At 46.0% G+C, this 25,254-nt stretch overlaps 1 long non-coding RNA gene across 1 annotated transcript; it reads right to left on the reverse strand.

Moving 5' to 3' along the window:
* Positions 1 to 591: 591 nt before the first annotated feature.
* LOC121063472 lies at positions 592 to 17,779 on the reverse strand. Its single transcript, XR_005816019.1, has 3 exons — positions 17,769 to 17,779; positions 7,288 to 7,297; positions 592 to 771 (listed from the first exon to the last, which is right to left on the reverse strand). It is a non-coding gene; the product is annotated as an uncharacterized LOC121063472 (long non-coding RNA).
* Positions 17,780 to 25,254: the final 7,475 nt, after the last annotated feature.

Genomic DNA, 25,254 nt, shown 5'->3' on the forward strand with positions numbered 1-25,254 from the left:
GTCCTCTGCTCTTGTGTGTGTTGAAGAGTGACATGACAATATTCCTGTGGTCTTTATGATGGAGCGGGTTTATAGTCAGATGTCAGCAAGGCTACCAACCAAATGGTGATATTGGTGATAAAAGAAGAATCAGTGATAAAAGAAAGACTAGGGAAATTGTGTGCCCTCTCTGGAAGGAAGTGGGAGACCTGGTCACCTGGGATATCATAGAATCACAGATATGGAAAAGGCTGAGGTACTTTAGGACTATTTTGCCTCAGTCTTCACTGACAAGAGCTCCAGGAACATAACCAGGCCTCAACAGGCAAAGGCAAGGACTGGAAGAATGATGAGCTGCCCAGTATAGGAGAAGATCAGGTTTGGGACCATCTAAGGAACCTGAAGGTGCAAAAGTCCATGGGACCTGAGGAGATACGTCCACAGGTCCTGAGGGGATGTCGTTGGTGGATGTAGTTGCTAAGCCACTGCCCATCATATTTGAGAAGCCAGTGGGGTGAAGTTCCCACTGACTGGAAGAGGAGAAACATAACCCTCATGTTTAAAAAGGGGGAAAAAAAAAGGAAGACCCAGTGAACTACAGGCCCATCAGTCTCACCTCTGTGCCTGACAAGATCATGGAGCAGATCCTCCTGGAAACTATGCTAAGACACATGGAAAATAAGGAGGTGATCGGTGACAGCCAACGTGGCTTCACTAAGGGCAGATCACGCCTGACAAATCTGGTTGCCTTCTGCAATGGGGTTACATAATTGGTGGATGGGGGAAGAGTAACTAACATCATCTACTGGGATTTGTGCAAAGCATGTGACACTGTCCCCCATGATATCCTTGTCTATAAATTGGAGAGATGTGGACTTGATGGATGGACCATTTGGCAGGTAAGGAATTGGCTGGATGGTCATACTCAAAGATTTGTGGTCAATGTCTCAGTGTCCAGGTGGAGATCAGTAACGAGTAGTGTTCCTCAGGTGTCAGTATTGGGACCAGTGCTATTTAATATCTTTGTCATTGACATAATGGGATTGAGTACATTCTCAGAAAGTTTACTGAGGACACAAAGCTCTGCGGTGCAGTAGACATGATGGAGGGGAGGAATGACATCCAGAGGGACCTTGACAAGCTTGAGAGGTGGGTGTGTGTGAACCTCATGAAGTTCAACAAGGCCAAGTGAAAGGTCCTGCATCTGGATCAGGGCAATCCCAGGTACAAATACAGGCTGGGCGGAGAATAGATTGAAAGCAGCTTTGTTGAGAAGGACCTGGCTCAACATGAGCCAGCAATGCATGCTTGCAGCCCAAAAAGCCAACTGTATCCTAGGTTGCATCAAAAAAAGCATGGTTGAAGGAACCTCTCCCTCTCTATTCTGCCCTCGTGAGACCCCACCTGGAGTACTGTGTTCAGTTCTAGGTCCCCCAGCACAAAAAGGACATATAAGTATTAGAACGAGTCCAAAGGAAGACCACAAAGATGATCAGAGGGCTGGAGCACCTATCCTACAAAGACAGGCTGAGAGAGTTAGCGTTGTTCAGCCTGGAGAAGATAAGGCTCCCAGAAGGCCTCGTAGCAATCTTTCAATACTTAACATACATACTGTGAACATCCGTAACAGGGGCTTACAGGAAAGTTAGGGAGGGACCTTGTCAGGGATTGTAGAGATAGAAAAAGGAGTAATGGCTTCAAGCTAAAAAAGGGGTAGGTTTAGATTAGATATTAGGTATAATAAAGTTAGCAACAGCAGTCCAGTTACTGTGATACTTGTAAAGGTATGCAGAAAGAGAGAACATATATTCCTTTTCAATACAGACATGGGTTAATGAGAAAAGGAGGAATCCATAAACAAGGACAGGAGCACAAACCTGATGAGCCAACAATAAGAGCACCAGTAACAGGCACTAAGAAGAGCCAAACCTGGTCAGCCACAGTAATTGATAAGGGAATGTGCAGTGTGGGAACCTTTATTTCAGTAAGATTATCTGATTATCTTCTCTTGCCAAATGGAATACTATGGAAAAGGGATGTAGTGGCTTTACTCTGGTGGTCAGCCAAGCTCCACCACAACCACTCTCTCACTGCCCCTCTTTGAATGGAAAGGGGAAAAAAATACAATGAAAAAGGCTCAAGGGTTGAGATAAGGACAGGAAGGTCACACAACAGTTATTGTGGTGGGCAAAGCATACCAGCGTAGGGAGATTAGAGAAATTTATTGCCTATTACTAACAAGCTAGAGAAGTTAGAAACAAAGAAAAAAAACTAAAAATACCTTCCCAACATCCACCCTCTTCCATCTCCTCCCCCTGAGCAACACAGGGGAATGGAGGAATGGGGGTTGCAGTCAGTCTATAGAACTTCTCCTCCCCCACTCCTTCTCAGTCACTCTCTGCCCCTGCTCCAGAATGGGGTCCCTCCCACAGGATGCTGTCCTTCATGAACTGATCCTACCTGGGCTTCCCACAGGCTGCAGCTCTTCAAGAACTGCTCCAGCATGGGTCCGTAGATGGGGTTCATCCATCAAGAGCAAACTGCTCCAGCAAGGGTCCCCCACGGGCGGCAGCTCCCCCCAGACCCCTGCGCCTGCGTGGGCTCCTCTCCATGGGCTGCAGCTCCAGCCCAGGGCCTGCTCCTGCAGGGGCTCTCCATGGGCCGCAGGCTCCTCTAGGCCACATCCATCTGCTCCACCGGGGGCTCCTCCACGGGCTGCAGCATGGAGATCTGCTCCATGTGGACCCATGGGCTGCAGGGGGACAGCCTGCTCCACCAGGGGCCTCTCCACAGGCCGCAGGGGAACTTGTGCTGTGTGCCTGGAGCACCTATTGCCCTCCTTCTGCACTGACCTTGGGGTCTGCAGGGCTGGTTCTCACTCATCACTCTCCCAGCTGCTGTTGCGCAGCAGGTTTTTATTTTGTTTGTTTGTTTGTTTCTCTTTTCTTAAATCTGCTTTCACAGAGGTGCAAACAACATCGCTTATTGGCTCGGCTCTGGACAGTGGCAGGTCCTTCTGCAGCAGGCTGAAACTGGATTCTTCTCACAGAAGCCACCCCTGCAGCCCCCCATCGAAACCTTGCCATTTAAACCCACTACAAGGGGGAAGCCATAAACAGAATATGTAGGGATACAAATCTAATAAACATAAAGGAGAAAACAACAAGAAGCATCAATCATGCTAATTGATACGAGGATAGCATGAGTGGGTTTGGGGCTAGCAGTGGGAGACACACCAGGGGCATAGGTGCCCTGGCCTTGTGGTATCAGCTAATGGAATGGACGAAGGTCTTCAGCCTCCAGACCCTGGAATGGAACTAGCGTGTGTTCCCAAAACCAGCTTCCAGGGGAAGAGAAGCGAGGCAAGTGCGGGGGCTCCACAGTGTTAGCTGGGGCAGGACACTGGGTCACAGGTCATGTGCTTGGTGCCAGCTGCTGGAGGGGCTGAGTCTGTATCTTCCCCAAACCTGGTATGCATAGGGTGTGCATGTGTAATTACTGGAAAACACCAAGCTGGACTCACCAGAGAGTAGGAGGCCTCAGTTCTGGGCCAGGAGTATCAAATGGGCAGAAAGTTTGCGATAGTATTCTGCTTGACCCGTGTGCGAGGTGCCAGTGGGATGAGAGTGTGAGTGCTATATGCTTGCAGCAAGTACCACACTGGAGCAGATGGTGAGTAGGGGACCCATGGGGTGAGTGAGAGTAGATGGGAGTAGATGAGAGTAGATGGGATCAGGGCAAGGGTGCTGGGCAGGCAGAAGGGCTGTGTCAGTGCTCGGGGAATCTGTGAACATGTGTGTGCTGGTAAGCCTGGAGATACCGTGTGTTTCTGCACCATGGACCTGCTGTCTCTGCCAGTTCAAGAGGAGGAGGGGACCTTGCTGTCTGCAGTTGTGTTTTATATGAGCCCTGTGTGTAGGTACTGTTGAAGGTAACACCTAGTCTGCGGCAGTCCGTGTGACCTGGTATGTCAGTGTCCTGTGGAAAGGGAGGAGTAGGAGGGGGGACTAAGGTTGTTAGGGTTGCAGATGCATACTCATTGTGGACAGAAACCACAGGTCCGTGGGACACCAAGCTGCATTCCAGCAGATGGGCAGGACAAGTTATGAACTGGAGTGACTGGAGGCAGCTGCTCCTGACATCCCTTAATAGTGCTAATACTTTCCATATACTTGTCCACATACAAAAGAAATCTTAACAATGCTACAATTAAAAATTGTTATACAGAAAAAAAAAAAAAAGGCAAAACAAAACAAACAAACAAACAAACTCTTAATAACCAGTCATTTAGCCATTTTTATCTGTTGTTATTTTCAGCTTGTCCATGCTTTTTCAAGTCCTAGGGCAAGAGTTTCAGTCTGGAGACTGGGTTGAAATACACTGTTAGCATCCTGAGGTCTTCACTAGAAGAGGTGGGATGGTAACATTAATGATGTGATATTGATAGCTTCATCCTCCTCTTCTTCCTAGGATCTGTTTGGAGCCAATTTATATGTTATCTAGCAAACTTTGTTAGACTGTGTCTTTTTAAATATCCTTATAACTATTTCTGCCCAGCTGTAAATATTAGTTTTTTTTCATATTTTCATTATCTGGAACTACACTCTCACTTTTAGAGCCTTTTCTGTAAACCAGGCTACTATTCCCAAATGCTAAATTATTGCTATGCTGCAAAATTAGTTCAGTATTGCACTATACTATTTTTATTCCTATCTTTAGAAAAATATTAACAATAACCATTACACAACACAAGATAGTGGTAGGGGGACAGTTGGACCAGATGATATTGGAGGTCTTTTGCAAGCTTAATAATTCTATGAATCTGTGACAAGGTTAGAAAAAAATAAATCAAATTAGGTAATAACCACCTGCTCATTAGACAACTGTTGTTATGTTATGAAAAACAAACAAACCCTAAAATATCCAACACTTAGCAAGAATAGACAGAGCCTATCAATCCTAATTCCTGTGCATTTAACTGAAAGTAGATCATGTGGTTGTTTACTAGCAATGGAAGTATAGTATTTAATAGGCCAAGGGCCATATCACATGCACAGAAAAATCTTATTACTGAATTCTACGCTTTCCAGAATCTCAATTAAGTGAAAAATACAAAGTCATATCCATACTCACTCTGATATAGTATCAGGACACAAAGAATTTCAGAGCATTAATTCATGTAGAAGTCATTTAACAGTGTTTTATGTCCTGTAATGTAAACATACATACACATAACACCTAACACTTTTAATGACCAAAAACAATAGCTTCATTGCCAGTGTATTAATAAACAATGACAGAAAATAGGGCAACAAAACCTGTCCTTCATCCTGATATATCAGTTGTAGGACCAAACATACTGTAATCACTACTGATAACATGCTTGCCAGTTTAAAAAAAATAAATAAAATCAGCAAAGGAGATTTTGCAGACTACCTCAGCAATTCGTAGTAGTCCTTGGCTGTTCTTATCGTTAGAAAGTTGTAGTTAGCATCTAAGTGAAATCTTCCATAGTGCTGTATGTCATTATTCTCTGTCACACACACACAGAATATGTGTAAAGAAAAAGGACAGCACAAGAATTAATGTGACAGTTATCTTTTCTGCTCAGCTAAATTCTAGAGACTGCTTATCATTTTCGATATGCTCCTTTAGACTCCATCCAGCAGAGTCACATTGTGCTAGAAGTGTGTCACCCAAGGCAGAACACAGTTCTCTAATCATGTTCTTATCAGTGGTGAATAAAAAAAAAAAAAAAAAAAAAAAAAAAAAAAAAAAAAAACCATTATCTATAGCCAGAAACATTATTAACTGAAAGTGAAAGATGTCACCTTTCATACGCCTGTATCTGTACTCACTTGAGCTTACTGGTATTCCCATCAAATAGTCCATTAATGGTTTATGAGATCTAACAGTGCAAACAGTTAAGCAACTGTGTACTTTTATTCAGCTCTCTGATAAAGGAACTCTTTCACTCATCCTTCTTTTTAAAAAATGGACTTCATGTTTTCCAGTTTTCTGCCTATCAACACTTTGGCTTTACAGTGAAAGTGCATTTTTAGTAATGATTTTGCAAGCATGGACTATGATTTCCTCTACCACTGGAAAATTTGTGCACCTGACTTTGTATGGGTCCCTTCAAAAAAGCTGCTGTCTAAATGCACTGTGAAGGTGACTTGCTAAGTACATTAACAGATAAAGATTCATTAAATGAAGTCACAAGTCCCACGTTAATTTATTGATGTGATCTTGGTTAAAGCTGAAACAATAATATTTATTTCTACTTTACAGTAATTAATGCATCTACTGATTAAATAATTTGCTAATCATGAAGATTTGGGACCATCAGAAGGCAGCAGTATATTCATTTTTTCTGATTTTGTCAAAGTGATTCAGACAAGTATAAGTCTCAGAATCCTTAGATTTAATATCTCAGTAATCAGAATCAGGAAACACAAGACACAGCTAGAGCTAAACTTGGCTAGGGGTGTGAAGAATAAGTAGGATTTATACAGATACATAAGACAGCAAAGGTTCAAGACATTCTAAAGAACCTGAATGTGCACAAGTTCATGGGACCTAATAAAATGCATCCCAGGGTCCTGAGGGAACTGGCAGGTGAAGTTGCTAAGCCACTATTCATCATTTTTGAAAAGTCATTGCAGTTTGGTGAAGTGTCCAGTGAATGGAGGAGGGGAAACATAACACCCATGTCTTAAAAAGGTAAAAAGAAGTACTTGGGGAACTACAATATCAGTCAGCCTCACTTCTGTGCCTGGCAAGATCATGGTATAGATCCTCCTGGAAACCATGTTAATGGCATGTGGAAGACAGGGAGGAGATTGGGGAGAGCCAACATGGCTTCATAGAGGAAACATGCCTGACTATCTTATGACAGACTATTCTATGACAGAGTGACAGCATTGGTGGACAAGGGTAGAACAACTGATGTCATCTACCTTGACATGTGAAAAGCCTTAATATAGTCCCACACAACATCCTTGTCTCTGAATCAGAGAGACATAGATTTCATGGATGGAATGTACAGTGGATAAGGAACTGATTGGGTGGTGACATCTAAGGAGCTGCAGTTAAAAGCTCAATGTCCAGGTGGAGAGCAATGACAAGAGGTGTCCTTCAGGGTCCATATTAGGTCTGGTACAGCTAAATACCTACATTGGTGACACAGACAGTAGGACTGAGTAAACCTTAAGCAAGTCTGCAGATGACACCAAACTGAGTGGTGCAGTTGACACCAGAGTCAAGGGATGCCATTCAGAAGGATCTTGACAGGCTGGAGAGGTGGACCCGTGTGAACCTCGTGAAGTTCAGCAAGGTCAAATGCAAGGACTTGCAATTGGGCTGGAGCAATTCCAAGAATCAGTACAAGCTGAATGATGGATTGAGAGCAGGCCTGCAGAGATGGACTTGGGGGTAGTAGTGGAAGGAAAACTGAGCATAAGCTGTCAGAGTGTGATTGTAGCCCAGACAAGCCACTATATCCTGGACTGCATCAAAAGAAGTGTAGCTAGCAGGCTGCAGGAGGTGATTCTTCAACTCTGCTCTAGTGAGACTCCCACGAGTACTGCATTCAGCCCTGAGGCCCCAAGCACAAGAAAAATATGAACCTTTTAGAGTAGGTTTACTGGGTTTATGTAGCAAGGGTTTGGTAGCCAGTTCCAGCTGTCTACACTGGCCAGGGCAGAGCCAATGAGCAACATTGTTTATGCCTCTGTGAGAGCATCTTTTAAAAAGAGGAAAAAAACACTGCATGACAGTAGCTGGGAGAGTGATGAGTGAGAACCAGCCCTGCAGACCCCAAGGTCAGTGCAGAAGGAGGGCAGTAGGTGCTCCAGGCACACAGCACAAGTTCCCCTGCGGCCTGTGGAGAGGCCCCTGGTGGAGCAGGCTGTCCCCCTGCAGCCCATGGGTCCCACATGGAGCAGATCTCCATGCTGCAGCCCGTGGAGGAGCCCCCAGTGGAGCAGATGGATGTGGCCTAGAGGAGCCTGCGGCCCATGGAGAGCCCCTGCAGGAGCAGGCCCTGGGCCGGAGCTGCAGCCCATGGAGAGGAGCCCACGCAGGCACAGGGGTCTGGGGGGAGCTGCTGTCCATTGGGAACCTGTGTTGGAACAGTTTGCTCCTGAAGGAGGGATCCCATGGTAAGGACCCATATTTAGGGTAGTTCTTGAAGAGCTGCAGCCTGTGGGAAGCCCACGCAGGATCAGTTCATGAAGGATGGCATTTTATGGGAGGGAACCCACAGTAGAGCAGGGTAAGAGAGTGAATGTGAAAGAGCAGCGGAGACAAAGTGTTACAGACTGACCACAGCCCCCACTCCCCATTCCCCTGTGCAGCTCAGGGGGAGGATGTAGAAGAGGGTGGACGGGGGGAAGGTATTTTTAGTTTGTTTTTAGTTTCTCACTGCTCTAGCTTGTTAGTAATAAGCATTAAATTATATTAATCTTCCTATGCTGAGTATTTTTCACCCATCACAATAATTGTTGAGTGATCTCCCTGTCCTTATCTCAGCCCTTGAGCCCTTTCCATCATTTTTTCCACCCCTTTCCTTTTAAGGAGAGGAAGTAAGAGAGCGGTTGTGGTGGAGTTCAGCTGCACAACAGGGTAAAGCCACCACAGATTTAAGATACATTTTCATGTATTTCTCATGATAAAATGTACACTTTTGTCTTTGGATGTTGTTTTGTTGTTGATGTTGGTGGTGGAGGTTTTTCCCATTGTACTTTTTTTTTTCTTTTTTCCTGTGATTACTCTTCATTTCTTTGTGTACTTCCTGTAAGGAAGCATCTTTGCCCAAATGAAGTTCAGGAACAGGGAACAGTTGGTTCTCAGAATAAAAAGAATTAATGCTACTCACATCATTTTTTTTTCCCTAAAGGTTAAAATTATAGAAAAGAGTTGGGGTTATTTTCTATTCCTCTGGGCAATAGCCCAGAGATGATGCAGCCATCTTATTTCTATGTGCAGTGGAGTGTTTAGGAAATGATTCAGCCTCCATGAAAAGGAAAAGCAGTCCCATAAGAAAATGTAAGATCGTATATATGATATGCCATTTTATTTCAGAGATCTGTATATCTGTCTTTTTCATATATGCTGTTTAAAAGACATATATGCTGCCAGGTTGTGACTGGGAGAGAAAATGTATCCTTGTCTACATTGCTGACTTACTCAAGCAAAAGTTTTCCTACTTGGATATCTAGAGCTAAATTATTAGATCAAAATATAGTTTTTGATCAATATATAAAATATAGTTTATTAGATCAAAATATATTAGATCAAAACCTCAATTAAAGGCTTGATGTCCAGAAAAGGGAAGTACCTGAAGTACTTTGATTTAAATATTACCCAAAAGATAGAGGGGACTGCTTGTCTTCTTCTTTAAAACACACATAAAAAGCACAATCTAACCTGTGTCCAGAAAAGGCCTATGTAATTGTAAAATATTATATTTTTTCTCTGTACTCAGCAATTTCTTTGCTTCAGTCTTCACTGACAGTCAGGCTTCCCAAGTCTTTTGTTTTCCTGAACCAGTAGATGGAGGCTCGGGGAGCAAAGTCCCTTCCACTGTAAGTGAAGAGCAGGTTGGAGACCACCTGATAAAACTAAACAAGTACAAGTCTATGGTGCCTGATGACATGCATCCCAGCATTCTGAGGAAACTGGCAGGTGTAGTTGCCAAGCCACTCTCCATAATATTAGAAAAGTCCTGGCAGTCAGAAGTCCCTGGTGAGTGGAAAAATGGAAACATCACTCCCATTTTTAAAAAGGGAAGAAAGGAGGACCCGGGGAACTACAGACTGGTGAGCCTCACATCTGTGCCTGGAAAGATCATGGAAATATCCTACTGGAAGCAATGTCAAGGCACATCCAAGAGAAGAAGGTGATCCAAGACAAACAGCATGGCTTCACCAAGGGTTAATCGTGCCTGACCAGTCTGGTAGCTTTCTATGATGGAGTGACTGCATCAGTTGACAAAGGAAGACTGACTGATGTCATCTACCTAGACTTCTGTAAGGCCTTTGACACAGTCCCACATGACATCCTGGTCTCCAAATTGGAGAGATATGGATTTGATGGGTGGACCATTCAGTGGATGAGGAGTTGGCTTGAAGGTCGCAACCAGAGAGTGATTGTTAACGGCTCTATGTCCACGTGGAGGCCAGTGACACATGGTGTCCCTCAGCGGTCTGTCCTGGGACTGGTAATGTTTAATATCTTCATCAATGACATAGACAGGGGGATCGAGTGCACCCTCAGCAAGTTTGCAAATGACACCAAGCTGAGTGGTGCAGTTGATACAACAGGAGGAAGGTCCCATCCAAAGGGACCTGGACAAGCTTGAGAAGTGGGCCCATGTGAACCTAATGAAGCTCAACAAGTCCAAGTGCAAGGTGCTGCACCTGGGTTGGGGCAATCCCAGACATGATTACAGACTGGGAGAAAAACTAATCGAGAGCAGCCCTGCAGAGAAGGACTTGGGGGTTCTGGTGGATGAAAAGCTTGACATGAGCCAGTAGTGTGCACTTGCAGCCCAGAAAGCCGGATGCATCCTGGGCTGCATCAAAAGAGGAGTGGCCAGCAGGTCGAGGGAGGTGATTGTCCCCCTCTACTCTGCCCCTGTGAGGCCCCACGTGGAGTACTGCATCCAGGTCTGGAGTCCCCAGCACGAGAAGGATGTTGATCTGTTAGAACAGGTCCAGAGGAGGGCCACAGAGATGATCAGAGGACTACAGCACCTCTCCTATGAAGACAGGCTGAGAGAGCTGGGTCTGTTCAGCCTAAAGAAGAGAAGGTTCTGGGGTGACCTCACTGTGACCTTTCAATACTTAAAGGGTACTTATAGAAAAGATGGAGAGTGACTCTTTGCTCAATCGGATAATGACAGGATGAGTGGGAATGGTTTAAACTTAAATAGGGGAGATTTAGATGAGATGTTAGGAGGAAATTCCTCATTGTGGGGGGTGGTAAGGCACAGGAACAAGTTGCCTTCAACTAGAAGGGAATATAGTATCCATCCCCCAGCAGACACAAGGCAGAAGCTGCAAGGATGTGAATGAATGGAAAAAAGTCCAGGCTCAAGGTGGCAGGCAAAATCTGCCTTCACCTATCTCACCCTATCAGGTAGCCCTGAGCAACAGGTATGAGGGCCTGGAGGCTGAAAGTCAATCATTGATGGAGAAGGTGACAATCCCTTTCCACCAGAGATATTGCCAGGATCAGAAAGGGCAACCCCCCCTATCACGACCACTGGCAGGAGGAAGAAAAGGCATGTTTTCGTTGTGGGTGATTCCACAACAGGGGGAACAGAGGGTCCAATATGTAGAACGGGCCCTCTAAAGGAAATCTGCTGCCTTCCTGGGGCTTGGGTTAAGGACGTCACCAGGAGACTTCTCAGCTTGGTTCGACCCTCAGACTATTACCCATTGCTGGTCCTACATCTGGGAGGAGAAGAAGTGGCAATGCATAGCCCGAGAGAAATCAAAAGGGATTTCAAGGAATTGGGACTGATGATCAGGAATAGGGGGGTGCAAGTCATCTTCTCCTACATTCTCCCCAGTACTGATGGTGACAGGAACATAAGAATAGCATCCATTAACACGTGGCTATGTGTCTGGTGTGATTGCCAAGGCTTTGAGTTCTTTGATGACAGAAAGCCTTCCATGCTACCAGGCTTGCTGGCATTGGATGAGATTCATCTTTCTTAAAAGGGGAAGAGAGTCCTTGGTCATGAGCTGGTGGGGCTCATTGATCAGTCTTTAAACTAGATTCAGTGGGGGAGAGGGATATCTTCAGGGATGCTGGCGATAAGGTACGGGATGACATGCCATCCCACTCACACCAGCTGAACACCACATCTGGCAAAGGAGCCTAGAGAGGGAACAGAGCTTAACAGGAGAGCTACCGTAGACCCACATGTACGAGTTACATTTGCCCCATCTAGAAAGGCATACACATTGGGGCATACACATCACTCAAATGGCTCTATGTAAACACATGCAGCATGGAGAATAAACAAGGGGAACTGAAGGTGTGCATGCAGTTGCAGGGCTATGAACTCATCGCAGTTACTGAGACATGGAGGGACAGCTCTCATGGCTGGAATGTGGCCATGGATAGCCTTGTGTTTTTTAAAAAGGACAGGCCAGGAAGGTGAGGTGGTGGAGTTGCTCTTTATGTGAATGAGCAACTAAAATGTATGGAGCTCTGCCTAAGGGAGGATGGAATGATGAGAGTCGAGAGCCTATGGGTGAAGATTAAAGGGCAGGCCAACAGGGGTGACATTGTAGTGGGTGTTTACTACAGGCCACTGGATCAGGAAGAGGAAGTGGATGATGCCTTCTACAGGCAGCTGCAAGTTGCCTCATGTTCACAGGCCCTGGTTCTTATGGGGAACTTTAACCACCCCAATATTTGCTGGGAAGACAACACAGCTCAGAACAAACAGTCCAGGAGGTTACTGCAGAACACTGCAGATAACTTCTTGACACAGGTAGTAGATGAGCCAACAAGGACAGAGGCGCTCCTGGAGCTGGTACTAACAGGGATGGTCTAGTAGGAAATGTGAAGGTTGAAGGCAGTCCCATCTGCAGTGATCACAAGACATTGGAGTTCAAGATCCTGCGAGGAAGAAACAGGGCAAAAAGTAGGACCACAACTGTGGATTTCAAGAGAGCTAACTTTGACCTCTTCAGGGACCTAACTGGAGAAATCCCCTGGGTCAGAGCCCTAGAAGGAAAGGGGGTTCAGGAGAGCTGGCTAATATTCAAGCACCATTTCCTTCAAGCTCAGGATCTGTGCATCCTTACGAGAAAGAAGTCGAGCAAGGGGGGCAGGAGATCTGCGTGGATGGGCAAGGAGCTCTTGGGAAAACTTAAACAGAAGATGAAAGCATACATGGTGTGGAAGAAGGGACAGACCACTTAGGTGGAATATAGGAACATTATCAGAGAATGCAGGGATGCAATGAGGAAGGCCAAGGCCCGATAGAACTAAATTTAGCAAGGGACATAAAGGATAACAAGAAGGGCTTTTTCAAACACATCAGCAGCAAAAGGAAGACTAAGGAAAATGTTGGTGTGCTGCTAAATGATGTGGCTGCCTTGGTGATGGTGAATACAAAGAAGGCAGAGTTACTGAATGCCTTTGCTGCAGTCTTCACTGCTAAGGCTAGTCCCCATGCACTACTGAGCATGGAAACAAGAGAGAAAACCTGAAGAGAGGAAGACTTTCCCGTGGTTGAAGAGGATTGGGCTATTTAGGCAAGCTGGACACCCACAAATCATAGAATCATAGAACATCCAGAGTTGGAAAGGACCTATAAGGATCATCAAGTCCAACCAATAAGGATCATCGAGTCCAACACCAAATCTATGGGCCCCAATGGGATGCACCCAAGAGTGCTGAGGGAACTTGTGGGCTTTATCACTAAAACACTCTCTATCATCTTCAAAAGGTCTTGGAGAACAGGAGAGGTGCCTGAGGGCTGGAAAAAAAAAAAAAAAAAAACATCATTACTCCAGCCTTCAAGAAGGGCAAGAAGGAAGACCCAGGAAACTATAGGCCAGTCAGCCTCACCTCCATATCTGAAAAGGTGATGGAGCAACTCATCCTTGAAGCCATCTCTAAGCACGTGGAGGAAAAGAAGGTGATCAGGAACAGACAACATGGATTCATCAAGGAGAAGCAATGTTTAACCAACCTGATAGTTTTCTACAGTGAGATGACTGGATGGGTGGATGGGTGGATTGATTGGATGGATGGACGGATGGACGGACGGATGAGGGGAGAGCAGTGGATGTTGTCTACCTTGGCCTCAACAAGGCTTTCGACACTGTCTCCTATAACATCCTCCTGGGCAAGTTCCGGAAGTGTGGAATCCATGAGTGGACAGTGGGGTGGATCGAGAACTGGCTGGATGGCAGAGCTCAGAGGGTTGTGCTCAAGAGGTGCTGAGTCTAGTTGGAGGCGTGTGGCTAGTGGTGTCCCCCAGGGGTCAGTATTGGGTCCAGTGCTGTTCAATTTATTCATCAATGACCTCGATGAATGGACAGAGTGCACCCTCAGCAAGTTTGCTGATGATACAGACCTTGGCGGAGTGAATGATACACCAGAGGCCTGTGCTGCCATTCAGAGGAACCTGGACAGGCTGGAGAGTTGGGTGGAGAGGAACCTCATGAGGTTCAACAAGGGCAAGTGCAGGGTCCTGCACCTAGGGAGGAACAACCCCAAACACCAGTACAGGTTGGGGGCTGACCTACTGGAGGGCAGCTCTGCAGAGACAGACCTGGGGTTCGTGGTGGACAACAAGTTAGCCAGGAGCTAGCAGTGTGCCCTTCTGGCCAAGAAGGCCAATGGTATCCTAGCCTGCATCAAGAGGAGTGTGGACAGCAGGTCAAGAGAGGTGATCCTTCCCCTTTACTCAGCTCTGGTGAGGCCACACCTGGAATATTGTGTACAATTCTGGGCTTCTCGGTACAAGAGGGAAGTAGAACTTCTAGAGAGGGTCCAGTGTAGAGACATGAAGATGATTAAGGGATTGGAGCATTTGTCTTATGAGGAAAGACGAGCTGGGCCTGTTTAGCCTGGAGTAGACGAGGCTGAGAGGTTGATCTTACCAACCTCTACAAGTACCTGAGGGGACATGGTAAAGTGCATGAGACCAAACTCTTCTCAGTGGTGGCCAGTGATAGAAAAATGGGTAATAGGTATAAATTGAACCACAGGAAGTTTCATTGCCATATGAGAAAAAAACTTATTTATGGTTTGGATGACAGAGCACTGAAACAGGCTTCCCAGAGAGTTTGTGGAGTCTCCTTCTTTGGAGATATTCAAAACCAACCTGGATGCAATCCTGTGTAACATACTTTAGGTGACCCTGCTTGAGCAGGGTAGTTGGACCAGATGACCTCTGGAGGTCCCTTCCAACCTCAAACATTCTGTGATTCTGTGATTTTGTACATGGGTATAGGTATAATATGAGTGGACTTCAGTGTTGATCAGCTGAAGAGAAGAATGGTATCACCCCATTCATTCCACTCTTACTTATTCAAGTTCTCTGTTTTCTGTCTGAATTATCTGTGTAGCCAGTCATGTGTGTGTGTTTTGACAGTGTGTGTATTCATGCATATCTGGCTATCAAGAATCTGAGCTCTCCCTTGCCACTGGCTGGACCTGGAGACATGGAGCTGCATCAGTTTCATATTCATTGGGCTACTGGATATAGCAGCCTCTAATATAAAATAAATAAATAAAATAAAATAAAATAAAATAAAATAAAATAAAATAAAATAAAATAAAATAAAGCTTGTCATACTCCCTCCAGAAATTCCCCAAAACAGAGGGGCCATGCTGAAGTGAGCTTACTGCCTCTGGTATTCTTGTGTTCCCTGTTGGGATCTGGTGAAGTGAGCTGGAAGAGGGTGAATGAACTGGGCACAATGATGGTGTACTCCTGGTGGTTCCATTCACAGCAGTCAAAAAAATTATTTTCCAGACATAGCAAGAAAGAATAAAACTGTTAGGAGTTGGAGGAATATTCTCCCTGCATCTTCCCTTAGGATGAACACAGTGATATTTTCATAACAGATAGTAATAGGGAAAGGCATTTCTACAAGATCTTATCAGGTTATTATGGTTACAAAACGAAATACTGATTTTTCACCTTTCTTTAGCAAAAGAGACAAATGTCTCCAGTGAAGAGCTATCTACTTCTTTCCTCTTCTTTTCATCTAACCTGGTGTTTCAAATATTTTCAGAAAGACCGAATAAGTGATCAGAATTCATCTATTAATTTTCACTAAAAAAAAATAAAAAAATAAAAATCCTTGTCATTTAAGTATTGTTCCTATGGAGGGGTGGGGAATGAGGTAGGGGCTCAGTATACTAAAACCATGTTTATTTATACATGATAACATAAAAAGAGCTTTTGACGTGATGAGGAGTATTGTTCAGAAGTAAATTACTCTTTGGTATTACTAACTAAACATTCATTGACTAAGAATTCTTCTTAAAGGAAAATACTATTTATGAAGTACTCAGAATATCATTATAATTGGAAATCTGTCGCTTTCTCAGAATGAAAGTGTCCTGGTTTCAGCTAGGATGGAGTTAATTTTCCTCCTAGTAGCTGGTAGGGTGCTATGTTTTGGATTAGGATGAGAAGAGCGCTGATAACATGCTGATGTTTTAATTGTTGTAGAGCAGTGCTTACACCAAGCCAAGGACTTTTCAGCTTCTCGCTCTGTCCTGCTAGCGAGCAGGCTAGGGATGCAGCAGGAGCTGGGAGGGGACAGACCCAGGACAGCTGACCCAAACTGGCCAAAGGGGTATTCCATACCATCTGACGTCATGCTGAACAATATATAGGGGTGGCTAGCCGGGGTGGAGGGGGGGGCCGGCTGCTCGGGGATAGGCTGGGCATCGGTCAACGGGTGGTGAGCAATTGCATTGTGCATCACTTATTTCGTACGCATTATTATTATTAATACTATTATTATTATTATTGTTATTGTTATTGTTATTATTGTTATTATTGTTATTATTATTTTCCTGTCTTAATAAACTGTCTTTATCTCAACTCACAGGCTTCACTTTCCCGTTTGTCTCCCCCATCCCGGAGAGGGAGGGGGGCGGGTGAGCGAACAGCTGTGTGGTGTTTGGCTGCCAGCCGGGCTAAACCACAACAGTCCATTTGGCGCCCAACGTGGGGCTCGAAGGGTTGAGATATCGACAGATTTGACCAGAGTGTGTTAAACTAAAATTGGTATAAGTATTCGACCTGCTTAATAGTTGCTAGTCACAATGTTGATTGCCTTAATCTCAAGTCTGCTGTGCCTGTTTCCCAAATTGAGTTTTATAGCACGTTACTTTCTGTATGCGCTCCCTGTCGCGCTGTTTATCCTTTCCGGGCCCTGGTTTAAGATTGTTATGGTACTGTGTGGTGTAACGATGGCTTATGAAATGATGAGATATCTGGTCATGACTCTAACCTGGTATTTGTACTCAGCACTGTCGTCGACTCTATACTTCGGAAACCATATCTCAGAAACTATTAGCAATTACACCTATTGCCTTTTTTCATCAGGGAGTCAATCTGTGGAGGGGACAGGGGAAGATATTTTTTCCTACCTGTTCACTCTCCCTTCCTCCTTCACCACCCTCTTATCCCCCGAGCTAGTTACGGTAGCTCTCCAAGATGTTGAATATCCTTGGGATACTCAGACCAGCATGTTCCTGTTGTTATGTCTCCTGAATGCGCTTCAGGTTTTGTTTAAGGTTAAACAACTACTTAGGAATCTCATCCGGAGATCTGTCTTGAGGCGGGATAGTTGCGAGTGGCAGGGAGTGTGGGAGGATATGGGCAGGTTTCTAGGGCAGTGGGCACCTCCAGTGTTTTGGACATTCACCCCTGAACAACTGCAAAATCCTAAAAAACTGGTAGAATGCTTAAAAAAAAGGTGTCATGACTCTGGCAGTTCCAGAGTGACACAAATCACTGTGGCGTGCTGGTGTCTGGCTTGTGCCTATCGAGCTGCAATTGATGCTACTATCAACCTAGTGACAGACCCTGCAGCCATTCCAGCTCCAGCTCCTGCAGCCGTTCCAGCTCCAGCTCCCGCAGCCGTTCCAGTTCCAGCTCCCGCAGCCGTTCCAGTTCCAGCTCCCGCAGCCGTTCCAGTTCCAGCTCCTGCAACTGTTCCAGCTCCAGCTCCTGCAGCCGTTCCAGCTCCAGCTCCTGCAGCCGTTCCAGTTCCAGCTCCCACAGCCACTCCAGCCACTGCAGCTGCTCCAGCTCCTGCAGCCGCTCCCACTCCTGTGGCTGGGTCGGAGAAACGAACTGTAGCAGTGCAAGTTGTCCCTGCAGAGGGTATTCCAACCCCTGTGGCAGACCCTGTGGCTGGGTCAGAGAAACGAGCCGTAGCAGTGCAAGTTGTCCCTGCAGAGGGTGTTCCAACCCCTGTGGCAGAGCCTGTAGCTGGGTCAGAGAAGCAAGCTGTAGCAGTGCAAGTTGCCCCTGTAGACAAGGTGAAAAAATGGTATAGAAACTCAGGTCGTTTAGAATGCAGATAGTCTTCTGCTAGGTCTAGGTATGGAGAAGACGGGGCTGGGCCATCAAATGTGCAGGAGCATGAAGATGAGGATGAGGATGTCGAAAAATCAACAGTAACTACCCGAACCCTATACCAGCGTGAGCTACGAGATGTGCGAAAAGATTTTGGTCGCTGTATAGGTGAGCAGCTTGTCACCTGGCTGCTCCGGTGCTGGGACACTGGAGCCAATGGTGTGGAATTAGAGGGCAGGGAAGCCAGGCGGCTGGGATCCCTTGCTAGAGACGCAGGCATTGACAAAGCAATTGGAGATGGAGCACGATCTCACAGCCTCTGGAGGCGTCTCCTGTTAGCTGTGAAGGAAAGGTATCCCTTCAAGGAAGAACTTGTATGTCTACCAGTCAAGTGGACCACCATGGAGAAGGGAATTCAGTACCTGAGGGAATTAGCAGTACGGGAAGTAATTTATAAGGACCTAGACGACGCACAAATATCCACAGATCCAGATGAAGTCCAGTGTACACGACCCATGTGGCGGAAGTTTGTACGGAGTGCACCATCATCATATGTCAGCTCATTGGCGATAGTGACCTGGAAAGAGGATGAGGAACCCACAGTGGATGAAGTGGCTAAACAACTCCGGGAGTACAAAGGAAATCTCTCCTCTTCCCTACAGGCCTGCGTCTTGGCTGTGGAGAAACTCTCTGAAGAGTTCCACCAACTTAAAGAGAATTTATCTTCCCCCCCACCTGAACGAACCAGTGGCCACCAACTAAAAGAGAATACTTTGGAGAAACTTTTTGAAGAGGTCCAGCAACTTAAAGAGATTGTATTTTCTTCCCCACCTGTACAAACCAGCGTCTCAGCTATTAGGGGTAAACGTGCATCCGTGCAAAGAAGACAATATGGTGGGTACACACCCCGCGCCACCCTGCAGTTTTACCTACGTGACTATGGAGAGGACATGAGAAAATGGGATGGAAAATCTACTGAGACCCTAGAGGCACGGGTATGTGAGTTGCAAAAGAAAACAATCAGGAGAAAGGGGTTCTCTGAAAAGTTTGCTGCTCCAACTTCCAGCAGGCAGTCCTTTAAACACAGAAACAAAGATTCTGACCAGGACTAGAGGGGCCCTGCCTCCAGCCAGGGGGAGGAAAGGGACAATCGAGTTTATTGGACTGTGTGGATTCGATGGCCTGGCACGTCTGACGCACAGAAGTATAAGGCTTTAGTAGACACCGGTGCACAATGTACTCTAATGCCATCCAGCTGTAAAGGGCCAGAGCCCATCTGTATTTATGGCGTGACAGGGGGATCCCAGCAGTTAACTGTATTGGAGGCTGAAGTGAGTCTAACCGGAAATGAGTGGCAAAAGCACCGTATTGTGACTGGCCCGGATGCTCCATGCATCCCTGGCATAGACTATCTTAGAAGAGGATATTTCAAGGACCCAAAAGGGTTCCGCTGGGCTTTTGGCATAGCTGCTTTAGAGACAGAAGACATTAAACAGTTGTCTACCTTGCCCGGTCTCTCAGAGGACCCTTCTGTTGTGGGGTTGCTGAGGGTTGAAGAACAGCAAGTGCCAATCGCTACCACAACTGTGCACCGGCGGCAATATCGCACCAACCGAGACTCCCTGATTCCCATCCATAAGCTAATTCGTCAACTGGAGAGCCAAGGAGTGATCAGCAAGACTCATTCACCTTTTAATAGTCCCATATGGCCAGTGCGAAAGTCTAATGGTGAGTGGAGACTAACAGTGGACTATCGTGGCCTGAACGAAGTCATGCCACCACTGAGTGCTGCAGTGCCGGACATGCTAGAACTCCAGTATGAACTGGAATCAAAGGCAGCCAAGTGGTATGCCACAGTTGATATTGCTAATGCATTTTTCTCCATCCCTCTAGCAGCAGAGTGCAGGCCACAGTTTGCTTTCACTTGGAGGGGAGTCCAATATACTTGGAATCGGCTGCCCCAGGGGTGGAAACATAGCCCTACCATTTGCCATGGACTGATCCAGTCTGCGCTGGAGCAGGGGGAAGCTCCTGAACACCTGCAGTACATCGATGACATCATTGTGTGGGGTGACACTGCAGAGGAAGTTTTCGAGAAAGGGAAGAAAATAGTCCAAATCCTTCTGAAGGCCGGTTTTGCCATAAAACAAAATAAAGTTAAAGGACCTGCATGAGAGATCCGGTTTTTAGGAATAAAATAAAAAATTTTAGGAATAAAAAAAAGTCCCAATGGATGTGATCAACAAAATAACAGCTATGTCTCCACCAACTGGCAAAAAGGAAACACAAACTTTCCTAGGTGTCGTGGGGTTTTGGAGAATGCATATTCCAAATTACAGTCTGATTGTAAACCCGCTCTACCGAGTAACCCGTAAGAAGAATGCTTTTGAATGGGGCCCTGAGCAACGACAAGCCTTTGAACAAATTAAGCAGGAAATAGTTCATGCAGTAGCCCTTGGGCCAGTCCGAACAGGACCAGATGTAAAGAATGTGCTCTACACTGCAGCCGAGGAGAATGGTCCCACCTGGAGCCTCTGGCAGAAAGAACCTGGGGAAACTCGAGGTCGACCCCTGGGGTTTTGGAGTCGGGGATACAGAGGATCTGAGGCCCGCTATACTCCAACCGAAAAGGAGATATTGGCAGCATATGAAGGAGTTCGATCTGCTTCGGAAGTGGTCGGTACTGAAGCGCAGCTCCTCCTGGCACCCCGACTGCCGGTACTAGGTTGGATGTTCAAAGGAAGGGTCCCCTCTACACATCATGCAACTGATGCTACATGGAGCAAGTGGGTTGTACTGATTACTCAGCGGGCTCGAATAGGAAACCCCAGTCACCCAGGAATCTTGGAAGTGATTATGGACTGGCCAGAAGGCAAGTACTTTGGGATATCATCAGAGGAGGAGGTGGTCCGTGCTGAAGAAGCCCCACTGTACAACAAGCTACCAGAAAATGAAAAGAAATATGCCCTGTTCACTGATGGGTCCTGTCGTATTGTGGGAAAGCATCGGAGATGGAAAGCTGCTGTATGGAGTCCTACACGACGAGTTGCAGAAGCTGCTGAGGGAGAAGGTGAATCGAGTCAGTTTGCAGAAGTGAAAGCCATTCAGCTGGCCTTAGATATTGCTGAACGAGAAAAGTGGCCAGTTCTCTATCTCTATACTGATTCATGGATGGTAGCAAATGCCCTGTGGGGGCGGTTACAGCAATGGAAGCAGAACAACTCGGAGCTCAGGGGCAAACCCATCTGGGCTGCTGCATTGTGGCAAGATATTGCTGCCCGGGTAGAGAACCTGGTTGTAAAGGTACGCCATGTAGATGCTCATGTGCCCAAGAATCGGGCTACTGAAGAACATCAAAACAACCAGCAGGTGGATCAGGCTGCTAAGATTGAAGTGGCTCAGGTGGACCTGGACTGGCAACATAAAGGTGAATTATTTATAGCCCAATGGGCCCATGACACCTCAGGCCATCAAGGTAGAGATGCAACATACAGATGGGCTCGTGATCGAGGGGTGGACCTGACCACCGATTAGGCTCTCGATTAGTTTTTCTCCCAGTCTGTAATCATGTCTGGGATTGCCCCAACCCAGGTGCAGCACCTTGCACTTGGACTTGTTGAACTTCATTAGGTTCACATTAGGTTCACATGGGCCCACTTCTCAAGCTTGTCCAGGTCCCTTTGGATGAGACCTTCCTCCTGTTGTATCAACTGCACCACTCAGCCTGGTGTCATTTGCAAACTTGCTGAGGGTGCACTCGATCCCCCTGTCTATGTCATTGATGAAGATATTAAACAGCGCTAGTCACAAGGACTAATGACCTAGATGGACCGCTGAGGGACACCGTTCATCACTGGCCTCTATTTGGACATAGAACCATTGACCACAACTCTCTGGGTGCAGCTTTCAAGCCAATTCCTTATCCACTGGATGGTTCATCCATCAAATCCATGTCTCTCCAGTTTTGAGACCAGGATGTCAAGGCCTTGCTAAAATCCAGATAGATGACATCAGTCGGTCTTCCCTTGTCAACTGATGCAGTCAATCCACCATAGAAGGCCACCAGACTGGTCAGGCATCATTTGCCCTTGGTGAAGTTGTGTTGGCTGTCTTGGATCACCTCCTTGTCTTGCATGTGCCTTGACATTACTTCCAAGAGGATTTATTTGATGATCTTTCCAGGCACAGACGTGAGGCTCACCAGTCTGTAGTTCCCAGTCCTCCTCTCTACCCTTTTTGAAAATGGGAGTGATGTTTCCATTTCTCCAGTCACCAGGGACTTCTGACTGCCAGGACTTTTCTAATATAATGGAGAGTGGCTTGGCAAAGGACTTGGGAAGCCTGACTCTCAGTGAAGACTGAGGCAAAGAAGTTGTTGAGTACCTCATCCTCCTCCGTGTCTGTAATTACCAGTTCACCATTCTCACCCATCAGAGGTGGTACAGTCCCTTTGGCCTTTCTTTTTTGAGCAATGTACCTATAGAATCTCTTCCTAATATTCTTTGCATCCCTTGCCAAGCTCAGTTCCATCCGTGCCTTGTCTTTTCTGATCCCATCCCTGCACTTCTGGATGGCATCCCTGTACTCTTTCCAGGCCAAATGTCCTTGCTTCCACTGCCTGTGCATTTCCTTCTTGCACCTCAGTTTGACCAGAAGGTCCTTGCATAGCCATCCCAGTTTTCTGTCCTCCCTGCTTGTTTTCTTACACAGGGGGATGGAGAGTTCTTGTGCTCTAAGAAAAACATCCTTAAAGAGTTGCCAGCTCTGCTCAGCTCCTTTGTCCCTAAGGATGGTGTTCCAGGGGATCTTATCTACTAGGTCTTTAAATATCTTGAAGTTTGCTCTTCAGAAGTTCAGGATCCTGACTTTGCTCCTTGCCTGGCCCATATTCCTCGAGATCAAATACTCGAACAAGGCATGGTCACTACAGCCCAGACTGCCTCCAATCTTAACTTCTCACATGAGTTCATCTGCATTGGTACGCACCAGGTCCAGTAACTCTTCTCCTCTGGTTGGTTTTGCCTGATACCTGGACCAGGAAGTTATCCTCAATGTGCCCTAGGTGTCTTCTGGATTGCTTGCAGCCTGCTATGTAGCGTTTCCAGCAGACATGCGACCATGATGCTTCTTGCATCTGAAGCAAGAATGCCTCATCCACAGGCTCCCTTTGATTAGGTGGCCTGTAATAGACCCCAAACACAAGGTGTGCTTTATTGGTTCGGTCCTTAACTTTTACCCCCAAAGAGTTACTGACCCACATACAATTAAACTCAGTAGGCACAGGCCTGTGCTGCACTGTTCTTATCTCATGGACACTGGATGAAGTTAGCTGACCATAGCAGAGGAGCCCATATGTGACTCCCACTTGGCATCTGGTTATTACACCATACACCAACTGTGTGTTTCATCTCATCTTATCTCAAAATAAACCAAGCATAGTATCCTTTTGCTTGAAAGTATGTACTGAACAGGGTTTCACACTTCACAGTATCCTATAAAAGCACTGAAGATTAAAGTTCTGGTGAACCTTTCTGTAGATGCAATCTGTACTTCATGTCATGTCCTGACTGGAGCTTGTCCAATGCTGCAAAACTTGGGATTTCCAGCATGTGAAGGGATGTAAGACTATCTATGTTATCCCCGTTATTTATTTATTTTCTTGGCTGGATAATTGGCTGATAATGGCAGATAAATGGCTAGATGGCAGAGCTTGAAGGGTTATACTCAGTGGTGCAGTCTAGTTGGAGGCCAGTAGCTAGCAGTGGCCCCCAGGGGTGCAGTGTTGGGTCCAGTGTTGTTCAATTTATTCATCCATGACCTGGACAATGGAACAGAGTGCACCCTCACCAAATTTGCTGATGATACAAAGCTGGAAGGAGTGGCTGATACCCCAGAGGGCTGTGCTGCCATTCAAAGGGACCTTGACAGGCTGAAGAGGTGGGCTGAGAGGAACCTCATGAGGTTCATCAAGGTCAAGTTCAGGGTCCTGCACCTAGGGAGGAATAACCCCGGGCACCAGTACAGACTGGGGGGTGTCCTGCTGGAGAGCAGCTCTGTAGAGAGAGACCTGGGAGTCCTGGTGGACAGCAGGCTGACCATGAGTCAGTAATGTGCCTTGTGGGCAAGAAGGCCAATGGTATTCTAGGGTGCATTTGGAAGAGTGTTGCCAGCAGATCAAGGGAGGAGATCCTTCCTCTCTACTCTGCCCTGGTGAGGCCACACCTGGAGTATTGTTTCCAGGTTTGGGCTCCCCAGTACAAAGACGGACATAGAACTACTGGAGCGAGTCCAGAGGAAGGCTATGAAGATGAATAGGGTACTGGAGCACCTGTTGTAGAAGGACAGACTGAAAGAACTGGGCCTGTTTAGCCTGGAAGAGAAGGCTGAGGGGAAATCTCATCAATGGATGTGAATATCTGAAGGAAGAGTGTCAAGAGGATGGAACCAGGCCTTTTTCAGTTGTGCCCAGTGACAGGACAAGAGGCAATGGACACAAACTGAAGCACAGGAAGTTCCAGCTGACTATGAGAGGGCATTTCTTTACTGTGAGAATGACAGAGCACTGAAACAGGTAGTCCAGAGAGGCTGTGGAGTCTCCTTCTCTACAGATATTCAAAACTTGCCCAGATGCCATCCTGTGCAATGTGCTCTAGATCCAACAGGGGGGTTGATCTAGATGATCTTCAGAAGTCCCTTCAAACCTCAACCATTCTGTGATTCTGTGATTTTTCTTCTATTTTTTTTTCTCTATTTTGTAAGTGGTATTTTAATCAATACCTTACACAGTCTGAAAGTCTTTCTCACTGGTATCCATGACAAACACTTGTAGCAGATCTGTTTCATCCCACCTAACTTTAGACACCTGTAATTACATAGCCAAAGGAGAATGACATTTCTGGAAGAAAACTATAATTTTATGTAGGCTGAATTGGTCTCAGATAATGCCAGTTATAACCAATTAATTTTTAAGGAATATGTAGTTACAGATATAGAATATCTAACATTTTCATTGGTGGTAGGATTTGGATATATATCTAAATTTAGATGGCAATACGTAAGAATCTATATGTGAGTTAAGGATGCAATTCAATTATGTAAAAAGACATGTATAGTGCTATATTATATTCTCTAAAATATGCTTCCTGGCCTCTAGCTGATATTTCAGATCCCTTTATTTATTTAATCTGCCTATA

This window comes from Cygnus olor, chromosome 1 (genome assembly GCF_009769625.2).
Source record: "Cygnus olor isolate bCygOlo1 chromosome 1, bCygOlo1.pri.v2, whole genome shotgun sequence".
NCBI classification, from domain to species: Eukaryota; Metazoa; Chordata; class Aves; order Anseriformes; family Anatidae; genus Cygnus; species Cygnus olor.